Here is a 14,157-nt window from a genome sequence, read left to right as displayed (position 1 = left end):
TTTTTGTATGTTTATGAAAACCTTTGACACTCATATAAAAGACAAAGACATAGCCTGAAGTCGTTCTTTCACGTCATATGATGGATTCAATCTGTCACGTCTCGTTGAATTGATCTGCTAGATAAAAAAAATCCTTTAAAAATGATAAGCTTTTTTGTTCCTGGCTCCAATCTGATACCATATCTATGTTTTACAATGTAATGTCAGTCACCTCATTCACTGTGCTATCTGGGTTCACGTCTCTCTCTGAGCCAGTGACCTGGGAGGCAGGCTTCTGCCCGGGGGTCTTTGTCCTCACACAACTTTGAACAATGTGACTCCACTGCTTGCTTATCATGCTTATCCATACTAAGATCTATCGCTTATTGCCGCAGATCTGGGTCACAGATCAGTTTCGGATGAAGTTATCCGACTCCTCTGGTGCTCTTGCTGATGACAGGATTGAATAGAAAATACAAAGGAGATATAAGAAAGGAGAACTGCCTTTACGGCTACTCAAAATGGGACTTTTCTCTATGGATGACCGTCAGGCACATTCAGTGTGAAACTTGGAACTCTGTGAGTAAGCCTTTGTTCAGCACATTAAGATTCTGCTTCCTTGTGTGAACACACGTGCAGGATAAGATTAATCAAAGCAAAGTTTATGGCACTGTAAAGAATGAACTTTGGAAAATCTTTATTGTGAGGTGCTACTTTATTATAATTGTGTTTTTGTCAGGAGAGCTCATCAACAGCGGCTAATACAGAGTGTGAACTTTAGGTATCCGTGCTGTATAGGAAACACATCAGCTCTACTGCACCTTGCTAAGGTCGTGACTTTTAAAGGTTGACTCCAAACACCAGCTCTGTTGACTCAGCACCTGTCTGTACATTAGGACACAGATAGTGGGCAGGCTAACAGCTTTCTGTTGCCAAAGTAACAAACCCTACCCACTATGACCTCACTTGCCGGTGAACGCTGTTGAACTTTGAACAGTTATGTCATTTATTTGATCTGTGTGTCATCGGCATTTCCTTTCACAAGTTCCTCCCTTCCCTCTGTCCCTAAACTTTACGTGTTTTCTTTCCCTATCAAAAGGAAATCCTATCCCACAACCCCTTGTTTCCCTTCATAACCTATTATGCCATTGCCTTTGTAATGTTCCATTGTGAGTTTTCTTTAGCATAATCGTTGCCATGTTAGTCCCTTTCATTTAAACCTTGTAAGTCCATTTTCCCAAGCTTACATAATGGAGTGAACACTTGAGTGAACACTTTGATCTAAGGTGACCCATACACTGTAGGATTCAGTTCCCATTTGACAACAATGACAAAGCTAATGTACACTCAATAAATAATCATCAAGGCTGCCATAAAACAACATGTGTTCCTGTTTATACATCATCATCTGGTTGCTGCAGCAATCAGATGATAATCATCAATGTTAGAGATTCTCTCTGTCCCTCTCGGCCCCCCCTCCCTTCAGCAGATACCTCTGCCCAGCTGAGAATGACTCATTCATATCTCATGACTGCTTTCCAATGAAACTTGTTGTTCCAAGCAGCAGTTTCCGGGAAACGGGCTGAGTGGTGAATTATGCCATCACACCACCTCAGGCTCCAGGGAATAGGACTGACATAAACAAATATACCAAGTGCAAACTGTACATACTAATGGCCTTAATTACTTGTCAGGTAGGCGATGCAGAGTGATGTCTGGCTTGATTCTCACTAAACCTGCAGGTAGTGAGGTTTGAAGTCTTCTTTAAAGGTAGACGAGGAAAGTAAAGAGTTAGCTCTAATACCGGCACTCTTAATACCACTGATACTGGTAAGTGCTGTTATTAAGACTAATAATACAACATCTGTTGCCAGAACTTTTAACTTCTGCTTCTATTATTACTACTGACACCACTAAACTTCCTGCTGCAGCTGATACCGCAAAAATGTACCTAGATGCAGAATGGGCTCTAAATGTGTCACATTATAGCCTGGAATATATTATTGGATTTTTATTGTTTATTATTATAACCATTAAATATTGTTGGTGGTTTAATTTACTGTATGACTATGCATTTTATATGCTCATTATAGTTTACAAGTATAAAGTAGCAATTAAAATACTCAAGTACCTCAGAATTGTACTTCATTGCAGTACTGTATGTGCAGTAAATGTACTTGTTATTTTCCACCGCTGACTATTAATAATGTGACAGTCAAGCAAGCAAAACACCAAGAAGCCTCCTGTGGAGCACAACATGCAGTTCCCTTAAACCAAATTAAGCCTATTTTAATAGGCACCACCCTGGCACCTTTGCTGCTGCCCTAACAAGCACTGACTAAGACTCAACTATTCCACAGCACAACATGTTGACGCTAATAATGAAGAGTGTGTGAACTTGTCTCTGCCATGAGCCCCAAACCAGTTTCACTATGAAGCGTATGAAACAGCAGGACAGACACCACAAGGCCCACCACGCCGCAGCAGCAAGGTGACACAAAAAGACAGACAGACAAGCTGGCAGACTAAAGCAGACAGGTAAACAGACAGACAAACAGGGCCAGGGCAATGCCCCAGAGAGCAATGACACGAGCCAGTGCCTCCCCTCTGCAACACAGACCCAGACTGAGCAGGCAGGCAGGCAGGCAGGCAGGCAGGAGGGGAGCGGGTGGCTTTCGAAAGACTGAAGAGCCGAGTGTAGACACACAGCAGCCCGCTCACCTCAAACACACAGCCTGTAATGACTGGAGACACGGCTGCCTTCCCTAGGGAAAAAACAAGAGGGGGGGTGGGGGAGATGGGGAGGCAAAGCACAGACGCACAACACCACTTCTTCCCCAACAAACACTAAGGGCTGGGGCTCAATAAACAGCAGCAGTGGCAACAACAACAACCCAAATAAGCCATGACAGCGCGTGGGCTACCTGAGCGAGTTCCTAATTGATCATTCTCGGTTGGAGACTTCCCCACTCCCTGCTTCCATTGTAAGACATGCACCCCCTCTCATACATGCCACACTTACAGGTTTGCATTGAGGCTATTCTTAGCGCAGGTGTGCTATATTGCTGGGATTCCTATTTTGAGCTCAGCCGCTTTAGCTGTAAACATATTCCAGATACATTTATTCATAGAGAGCGCACTCTTTATCTAGTTTGATATCATGGAGGTGTCACGCCAGAGCTGGCTTATTTCTTTATTTCTGGAACACAGCTCCAAATTCTCAGCTAATGCAGGCAGGCAGTCAAAGCATGTCCAACATTAGCCCACAGCCGGCTGACCTATTGTGAGAATTAATTAACAGGCATGGCAGATTTTAGCACAGTTATTTGGGACTTTCTGTACGTAGGTGTGATATGTGGGTCAGTGGGGAGCAACGCGGCTGGGCGTCATGTCATCTCACACTATCAGCCGGTGACAGCCGCTCAGAGCAGCCTCAATAAGCACGCTGATCCCGGTCGAGCCTGCTGACCAGCACAGTTAACATTCCCTCCCTTTACAGCCGACTAATCCGGGAATTTAACAATGCGCCTGGCCTTCCAAACCAGGGATCAAATTCTCCCGGTTGACTCCGTATTAGCCCAGCCAGCACATGCAGCCCCGGCCCTGTGCCCACCCACAAAGCCGACAAGCAGAAATTCACACACTCACACCCTCGCTTCATTCTGCAGCCCCAGCCACACGCAACACTGAGTAACAGAGGGATGTTAATAAGCGCTGTGATTTTCTTCTGTGTTTCCTACCAGTTTTCTGCTTTTTTTTCTCTCTTAATCCTTCTTTGCTCCTTTATGTGTGTTTCCAGTTAACCTTCAACATAAATTGAACCCAATTGAGATGGCTTGTGGGGTCTTTAACTTGCATCATGTGTCGTGACATTGACAAAAAGGTGAGGAGGGTGGGCTGTGTTTGCGCCGAGGCAATGGGATCAAATCCAGGGAGAAATCTATTTCCTTGAGAACCTATGCCAGAGAGACAGGAAAACTGGACACATCCTGACATGCAATTAGGGTACACAGCACTTTGGGAGCATTGTAATTAGTGAGTGTCATTTCCAAGTTTTTTCTTTCTTTCTGTAGTCACCCTTCCAGTATGAGCTTCTAGCGTTTCAGTCCAGGCTATCACAAGGTCAGATAGAAAAGATACCCTACGCCGGTGTCGGAACCTCTCAGCTGTATGCGGTAATTACTGGTGTCCTTGATATTTGATGTGAAATGGGGATGGTAACCTTTAGTGTTTGCCTGTTAGGCCCCCCCCTCACCGCTCCTGCCCTCGATTCCCCCCTCTCCCCTCACTGCCACCTCCCTCCTTTCAGCTCCTGGGAGTACGGATGGACGACAGGAGGCTCACTTTGGAGGGAAATGTGAAGTGTGTTTGAGTGCCAGCTGGTGCCCTGGGACATGGTTAAACATCTACTGGCCAAATGGTGCCTTGTCATTGCTGTGAAGCGGGACGAGACTGTTGATGGAACCTGCTGTCCAGGAGAGGACAAGTGAAAGGGCGAAGGGCATGAGGATGCGTACTGCGGCCCTATTTTTAACTCTGTACTTTAGCTGGAGTTGTGATTTTGTGCATGGGCATAATCAAACATTAACCATATTCAAGAAAATAAAGTTTTAGACATCAGATTTTGACATTGAGGGCTGATGAAAATCAAAGCTAGGATTAGGGTATAAAGATCCCTTCTGACATTTTAAAATACTGCTTTGAATAATAATTTGTCTGATATGGTTTTTTAACATAAAAAGTTAAATAAACTACTTAAACATTTTACAAAAACATCTCCTCCCCCTGCATTAAAAATCCTGACTGCTGATCAGACCATGGGGTAGCAAAGAGATAACACAAAGACAAACACAACTTAACAAATACAACAACATAGGACAATTTTATTTGTAAGTTTAAACATTTTACTAAAAAAAAAGTATTGAAAATTGAATATATCAAATAAATTCTAAAGAAATAAACAAAACCTCTGAACAAGAAATATCTGTTCTCCCTATGATGTGGTAGGCACTTGGCACAATCTGATTGGCTACTTCCTGCATTTAAATGTTTATTGGGCACATCTTCTGACAAGTTGTCCTTCCATCAGCAACAGGGAACTCCAAAGAAACATTAGAACAACATAAGGCAAAACTAAAGTGAGAACTGTAAGGAAGTGAACTAAATGTGATAGAAACTAACCAATAATGATAAATATACTGTGCTGTATGAAACAAAAGCTATGTGTCATCGTTTATCTGTTTGCTGATGTATGTGCAATGTGAATGTGATGTACATGAGGTCAAAATTAAACAAAATGAAGACAAAAAGAACTACAAAGTATGAATTATAGAAAAAAACCTTAGTGTGTTAGGGACATTTAGCTCAGTAGTGTGGCAGCAGATGTGACCAGTGTAGATGATCTGCTGAGAGTCTGTGTTTGATTCAGAGCCCTGAAAACTCTACCTTGGTCCACCTTCCCACCAACAGAAAGTAATACCCCCAGAGCAGGGTCTAGGGTCATTGCAGGGTTTAGACCTGGAACTAATGTACAGCAACTACTTTATGTAAGTCCATTATTTCCTAAGTTCCCAAAAGGTTCTTGAATTGCAAGAAACATCCCAGCAGTGGAAACACCCCATAAGTGTAATTCTAATGGTTTAACTACTTCATTGAAAAGTTTATTCTCAGTGTAAGTTTTGACATCACACTGATATACCGTGTACTGGACCACAGTTGTCTTCCAAACTTTGTGCTGTCACAAAATCCTGCTCATACATACAGGCCTTAAACCCAGATTTAAGGTGGGCACAGGGAAACTTTCCTTTTTTCAGAACTTGCAAACAGCCTCGTAGTGTCAAACTGTGCACAGGGAAAGTCCAAATAGAGTAACAATAAGCAAAACACATTTCTGAATGAAGGGCACAACTCACAAAGAAACTGAAATAAAGAGCAAACAAGACAGTGAATATGCTATAAAACTACTGCAGCACTGTTTGTTACATAATGAGACATTCTTGAGAAGATCTGCATACTCAGGCTGGACTTGTGATTACTTGTTCATATAAAAGCTTATGCCATAGCCAGAGAACCGAGACTCCAACATGGCCTGTGGCTACTAATTAGACTAACAACAGCTCCACCATCAGTCTCTGATGAGCTGCTTTAATTGGCAGAGCAACAATTGCAAAAAGCCTCGTGGCCATTACTCTAAGCTCCACCTGGGATGGAGAAACTCCTCAGTCTGCTGCATTTCTAAAAGCAACAGTCAAATCACACATGGCTGAATTGATTGTTCTGTGTTAAGCGCTGGTTCCTCTCTGTGTTTTGTTAGTGCTCCATGCAACCGCAGCCGTGCACATCTGTCATTGCTGCTCCTGCTATCAAGTCAGCGAGTTGTGTAACATACTTGAAATACTATGCTATAGAAACCCCCATGCAAACACATTCAAGTGCAAATGTAGCGTGTTGCAACATGCCAGGTGTTTTGACAGTCGGCCGGTGTTGTACATCTCTCTCAAGCACCTACATCAAGTGTGTTGTGCCAACCTCCAAACCCCCCCCAGCTGAACAGCACTGGCTTATATAACACGGCTTCACACTCATCAATCTGTACGCCCAGTGTTTACGTTCGCCCCTCGCTGTTTTTCTTGGAGGTCCCGTTCCAAGGGAAGCGGCAATGGAAAGGATGAGGCGCTTGTGAGCAAACGTGCGCAAACACCTGCATATCTGAGATGCCTGGCAGGAATTATCGTCACGGTCCACTGTAAACACACATACACATGCTGATCTCCGTGTACTTGCTCAACAAAAGCCGAGGAACTCCCGCCTTGTCGTCTGCAAACAAAATGTGGCAGCCAGGAAACACTGTGTGGATTGACTTGGACAAAAACACAAAAAAAGTGGGTGGGAAACACCTTCCTTTCACATAAGTTTGTGTTGAAACATGTTTTAAAAGATACGCCTACCTTTACATACAGGGTGGGAAATATAGCATCAATAAAAATATCACAACTGTCCTGCAATAGGCTATAATAATGCAATTACAATTGGTTGGGGAATTCAGCAGTAAAATGATAATGGCTTTCCATTAAAGTCATGGCGATAAAGACATTTGCAGCCACATTATCTACACCTATTGATATTTTTTGTCATTACTTTTCCAGGTAATTTCAAGTCGGCCGTTCTATATGGCTCCTATTGATTTGGTGTGAAAACACTGAGAAGTGGTACAAAGATATGGAGGTGAAAGGAGGAGTGAACGTGGCGGAGGGACTAGGGTCAAAAGCATTGTCCAGTCGTGATCTCCATCTTCATCCATTGTCTGTCCATGGGTGCTGAATGCATGAATGGGGGATTTTCTTTTTCTTTGATAAACTTTTGACCTCGACGTATCTCCTCCTTGTGCAAACATGCCGACCTTGGCTCGCCATTCAGTGACGTGCTGAGGCCACGGAGGGAGGGCAGTGCGGATAACGTATTCCGATGAGCTGATACCGGGATCCACATTCTTCTGTGGCTAAGTCGCAAGGGGAAAAGTTTGATAAACTCCAACCGGCGGATCCTGTGCTTGTGTCATTGGGTGAAGTTGTATTTAATGGCTCTATTTTGAGAAACCAGGTCAATGCGCCTTGTGCAGTGAGAACATCCTTCATCCGCAACCCAAAATACAACCTGTGTTTCCTCCAGGTGAGCATCGTTACCTAAAACCAAGCAGTGTCAGAGCACGCCACTGAGCATTTGTCAAAGACTGCTCAACCAATGGCTGGTTATTATTTATGGTGTCTTGTTATAGAGCCTCATTGCTAATGCTCGCTCCGGGCACCCGCATGCATTTCCATCTCACACGCTCATCACCCACCCTTTCATCAGACGTCGTTAGCATCAGGTTGTGACCGATGTTCCCGAAATCTCGCTGTGCTTACCGGGATCCTGTTGGAGGTGGTTTTTTTTATATACTTCAATAAAATAAGAGCCGGGAGGAGGGGGAGATGAAGGGAGAGGGTTGGGGGAGTGATTGCCACCTGCCACTTCATTCAACTGCATTTTAATCTAGGGTGTCTGGAGGCATCTCGTTCCGCAAATGACTCCACCGGAGGAGTGGCGGCGCTGGAGGAAGGGAGTCGAGATTTGAGCTGGTGATACCTCGTGACAAATCACCTGGATATGAACTATTCGCTCTCTAATGGGAATCCATATTCATCTTCCTCTCTGAAAGCTCTCCTGTGGGGATGCAGATGTGCGGCTGCTTTTATATCTTCTCCTTATCCACTTCCCCATCCGTGTACCCTAATCAAAACCCCCTACATATTTTAAGGCCCTACACCATCCGCTCACTCATATTGAATTTCCATTGCTTCACCATTGAGTTTATGGACCATCTTTGGGATTATTAATGACACAGCACAGAGTTACACATATGAATATGGAGATCAGCCATATTGTGCATACACTTTCCTATATAACAGGATTGATCTAAATCTCTAATGTCTTCTTTGACTGATGGCACCACCCTTCTGCTCCACTCGCTTTTCTTAATAATGTGCCTTCCTCACTCCCATTATCTGTGTGTTTAAAACCCAAGACCCCCTAAAAAGCAGCTGTGAATGATAACTCTCCTCCACACCAACTCCTGCTGCTACTTCAATTCAATCTGTGGCATAGATAAAGGGGTCAACTTCATGCTACAAGGGATCAAATTGAAACTGTAACAGGTTTAGTTCTGGTGGTCCTTTTTCAATGTACAGAATTTGCGTTTTATTCAGGCATCTTGAAGGGCACCTTCATGCTCCTTGTTGCCATTTCAGGAGCGTGCTGCTATATGCGTGCGATGCCCAGACAAGATATGTAGGATGAGTTATTACAGTAAAGGGATTTTATTTATTAACTGGCTCATGGAAGTTGGAAATGTGCCAACTGTTGCTGTTCCATTCAGGGGCCTATCATCTGTATAGTCAAGGGCAGATAAATACTGTATGGCTGTATTCACGGTTACAGATAATATATAGCCACACAGTCTGAATCTACATTAGCAGAGAATTAGTCTGAGGACTGTTGGTGAGCAGCCAGCGCAAGGGCTGACGAAGACACCATTGCAATATCTGCTGAGAGCTCACTTTTATATTACTCAGTTAAAATGATGATCATTTGTCAGACTGGAGTTTAGTTAAAGGGGCACTCCACCGATTTTACACTTGATAATAAGTCTTGAGTACTACGTACTATTTAAGTACTACTCGGCCTGTGGAAATAGTCAGATAATGTCTTCTTTGGCTCTGGAGGAGCTTATGAGAAAATAACCCTGATGATGTCATAAGCTTCGCCCTAGAGACACATTTTTAAGCCAGCATTAAAGTTTTAAATGCGAGGGCATTTACCAGGTAGGAAGGGTCTAGCAAGGAAGGGGCTGTTCAGTTGCATTTTGGGAAGTGTAGGATCCAGAGTTTCTGATACTAGGGACTAAAAGTCAGGATATCTCAGCCAATGCTGCTTTTTTAGCCATGCCAGCGTTGTGGCTCTAGGGTTGGCATTGTCAGTCTGTCAGTCCACCACTTTGGTCCGGACTGTAATATTTCAGCAACTATTGGATAGATTGTCATTACATTTTGTACCGACATTCGTAGTCTCCATAGGATGAATTTTGGTGATCCGTTCAGCTTTCCTCTTCCATCACCAGCAGTTCTAAGTTTTCACTCCTGTGCAATATCTCAATCATGACACAGCATTGTCCAGACATAAATGGTTCTTAGAGGATGAATCTTGATGTCTTTGGTGGTCCCCCAACTTTCCCTTTAGTGACACCATGAGGTTCACATTTGGTTTTGAGTGAAATGTCTCAATAACTATTGGATTTAAATTTGACGCAGACATGTTCCCCTCAGGATCATTTTTAAAATCTTGGATGATCTTGTGGCTTTTCACCATCAAGAGGTCAAAATATTAATTTGTCCAAAACTAAACTTACTAACTAATGACATTTCCCATCAGCCACAGCTGTACAATGTGTTTAGTGATAGTCACCAAATCTGAGCATGCCAGCACACTAAACTAAAAGGGTTAACATGGTTAACATTATACAAGCTAACCATGTTAGCATTGCCTGGATTACAGTGTCAAAGATAGTGTAGGATCCAGTATTTCTGTATGTACACATACAAGGGACTAAAAGTCAGGATATCAGTCTCAGCTGATCTCAACTAAAATACTTGTTTAAGGGAAATCTAAGGTTAAAAGACCATAGTTCAAACATTAAGGTATGGTCATCTAACACAAAACGAACAAAAACGTGTTCTGTCTCATATTCACTTCAATTAAAACCCGTACAACAGACAAATTAAAGCGTTTGTTTCCTGTTTCGATGCGATCTCCAGGCGGCTGTGGCAGACTAGTAGGTCAGAGTTCACCTTTGTTCAACTTTGGGCCTGTGGATGTGCACAGTCAGGCATTATAAACACAGATGCATGATGTGTGGAACTGTAGACGTCATTATTCTAGTAAAATATAACATGACCCGACTACAAACAGCACCATCACTCTCACAGACTGTGTACACGTTCATGTACGGGCTAATGTCCAATAAGGTCTGGTGAAACAGCAACAAAGTTGTGAGACAGACAGGATCTAATATTTAAAACATGCAATCTAGCCACGCTTAGATTAGTGTTGTTGGCCTAACTGATCCTCTATATTATAAACTTGATGCTTTTGCACTTCAGTAGAACACCAGATTATTACCCTTTTATTTGACTTTGATTTTCTGTTGATTATCAACAGCACCATAGCAACCACTGTAAACACCCAAAATGCCAGATCCACTAAGGTTATTATACATGTATTATGTCATCTTTCAAAGCAACACTACATAACAGCTACACAACAGAGTGTAATATTGGCAGGTGTTATCAGAGGAACAACAACTGGAGGAGACTCAGGAAATTAGCAGGGACAGAACTTTGATTGTTCTGCATCCTTCATTCGGTACATATTACTTTTCCAATACCTGTTGTTGCAGTTTTTACTGTTGTTGTTTATGCTTTTGTCTCAACTTTCTCTGGGGGGGCAAATTGTTATTTCAATCAAGCATAACAGAGCCAGAGGGGTGTTGATGTGTAACTGCTGCCTCTGTCTCTTCCTGACCTGCGCTGGTAATGAGTGTCATCTGCACATGCTTGTGGAGATCTCTGCAATATCAGCTGATAGTCATGTTTGTTCAGGGTTGTTATCCTGGGTTGAGAAACAGCTCGTGGTAAACAAGAGGAAAGAGAGCGCCTACACATGAGCCTGGCCTCTCAGCAAATGACATCAAATTGCTCTCTTTCATTTTTCCCCTCTCCCTTTCCCCCTCTCTCTATTGGTTTTACAGTAAAGTGAAGCTGCATCATCTAACCAACAATTTCTAGGGGAAATGCTCGACTGCAGCAGAAACAGCAGCTTGGAGTTTTGAGATAAATGCGCCCTATTCAGCATACGAGCAAAGCCTTTCACTCAGGGGCTCTGCCGTGTTTTTATTTGCGAGCAGCAATTTCATCTCGCCGTTTTCACACCAGTCTCAGGAATCCAATAAAGATGACTGACTACATTTTATCACTGCAGGATTTATCTTTCAGGAAGATTTACAAGTCCACCCTGATAATGTGGAAAAAAGCAGAAATATGAAGAACTATAAACCCAGTATGATATGTGTTTTATTCAAACTTGTGAGGAGACGCTGAAACCTGTAATACACCAGCGCTGGTACTGCTGAATAAAGGAATTAGACAGCTGGTTTGTATTACTGCACATAATTTGTCCTGTACTGTGCCTAAGAGGCTTGTTTTTTTGCATAATTTCTGTTCTGTGAGTTTGAGATGTTGCTATCCAATTCAAACCAACTGGCTGACGGTGGTTCCTTGGCCCTGTGACTCTGGAAAAGCCTGTTTCACCCTCGACCTTTGTCATTATCCACCAACAACATCACAGGGCAGACAATCAAGGGATCAAGGCCGGCCAGGAGAAATCCTGTCCCCAGACATAAAAAAGGATGCGCACCGTGATCTCTCCCCCTCATTGCCAGGAATTCAATTTCACTCAGCCAACATCTGCCAGAGATAAGTGAAACATAAACAATGTCATTCACACAGAGAAAGAGAGCTCAGGGAGGGACACAGCGGTACTGACACGTCCCTTTAATTACAACCATGACATTTGTGCATTCATTCTTTTTTTCTTCTTTTATATGAATCTCAAAAAAAGATAAAACAAGAAATGAATCTTTGTATGGAATGAGGAAAGAATTTGCCAGTCAGAGGGGTCACTTTCAATAGTAATGAGGAAAAAGAATCTATTCAAATTCATCATGTAAAATTCAAAAGAAACAGACCATCATGCTGAGCAAAGATGTAGTCTATAAAAACTTGTTTTAGTCCTCAGAAAAATATCATCCACTCTGTACAAAGATGTCCAATTTCCACCTCAAAACCAGGTGTCAAGGCCACAGAAGGCCACAAACCCCCACTGTCACCTGATACAAAGACCTGCACCCTTGGGTCAATGCCGGTGTCGTGTTTTCTTCTATACCGCTGTAGCTTAACTTGAAGGCTCCATTATGGTTGAAATGACGCAGACATCCAGAGTTCTGGTCTAACCCCTTGAGACCTGACTCACTCTGTCTCCAGTAAACATGTTATTAGGAAACCCTGTTGTTTACATTGTGAGACTTATAGATAGTGGTGGTAACCTGCGGTAAACTGTGTATCCATGGAGTTATGTACACATCTTAAAATTATAGGGGGATCTGGATGTTCTTCTGTACATGCGTTGAATGCAGACATCATTGAAATGGTCCGATCTGAGTATAAGAGTTTTTCAGACTGTGGAAAGTTTAAGCAAATGACAACTGCTTTTCCCATTATCCATTTTCAATTCAATTTGCTCATTCTTTCCTTATTGCTCAAGCAGAGGTGGCACCCATTCACAGTCAAAGGCGAAAAATCTGATCAAAATTTCCTAATTAAAGCAAAAAGTATTAGGGTGGGGAGAGGGGCTGAATGTTATATTTCATTTTTATAAAAAAGCAAATCCCTCCCCAGTGTTGTTCATATTTTCTTTGGACCGACCTCTTCACTTGAGAAAACATCCTCACACCAATATCTGAAAATAATAACAGTATTTATGTCAAACATAAGAAAAGGATGAAAAACGCCTATTACTACCATGGCACACAAATCCTGATGATGTCATTACTTGATTTTTTTTTTTTTTAATAAATAGAATAAATATCACAAAGAAAGGCTAAAATAAAATATATGAGAAAAAACTCCCACTGCGCCCCTAAAAGAGTCAGATTCCCTCCCTTCAGCTAAAATAAAGTACATAACTCTCCACCTTTTTCTGACCCCATAATAATTTTTGTACAGTCCCTGCTCATCTGCTCTCTAACAAGAGACGTGACTGTCGGACCACCTCACAACTGTCATCAATAAAGCAGGGATGTGCTGTACCTTTGTGCAGCTTTACTGGTGCCCTGCCTTAAGATTTATTGCTTATTGAAGTACGTAAGGAACACATAATGCAATAACCTTATGCTGATGGAATAATATAATTTTCTTTTCACTGCCTCAAAGGAAAATGTAGCCCACTATTATCACTAAGTATTCTCTCGAGGAAATGGAAAAAAAAGAAACCCTAAAGGCAGTATTTGTGTTCTCTGTGTGCCAGTTGCATTTGGAAACACGACACAGAATCAGTATTCATGCAGGCTTTGGTTATTTGGTGTGCAGACCTCATTATATTAGCATACCAGGAGGTAAATGACAAATAAATGCAGCACTCATCACCGTCTCTATTTCTACTTGACAATGCATGTTCTGCATGAATGAATATTGATGCACAGCTTTCCCTCGATGGTTCATTTTTGAGTTTAACATTCCCCCCTTTTTTGGGAGAGGGATGAAGTAAAAAAAAAAAAGAGGCAGCAGCAGCAGCAGCAAGGAGACTTGTAAGTAGCGCACATTGTTAGCATTGAAAACGTTTCCTGCTGGTAGTCAATAAACAGGATGCTTGCTGTGTCATCCCAGACGTTTGAAGACAGCTGCCGTATGGCAAAGAGAAACAGCTTGGAGTCTGCCACTTTGAGCCTAAATCTATTTCGGGGATTTATCCTCAGGTTTTTGGGTTTTTTTGGGTTTTTTTTTTTTTAGGTGAAATGGATGTGAAAAGCGA

This window comes from Dicentrarchus labrax, unplaced genomic scaffold, assembly GCF_905237075.1.
Source record: "Dicentrarchus labrax unplaced genomic scaffold, dlabrax2021, whole genome shotgun sequence".
In the NCBI taxonomy this organism is placed as follows: Eukaryota; Metazoa; Chordata; class Actinopteri; family Moronidae; genus Dicentrarchus; species Dicentrarchus labrax.
This window is presented reverse-complemented; position numbering follows the sequence as displayed.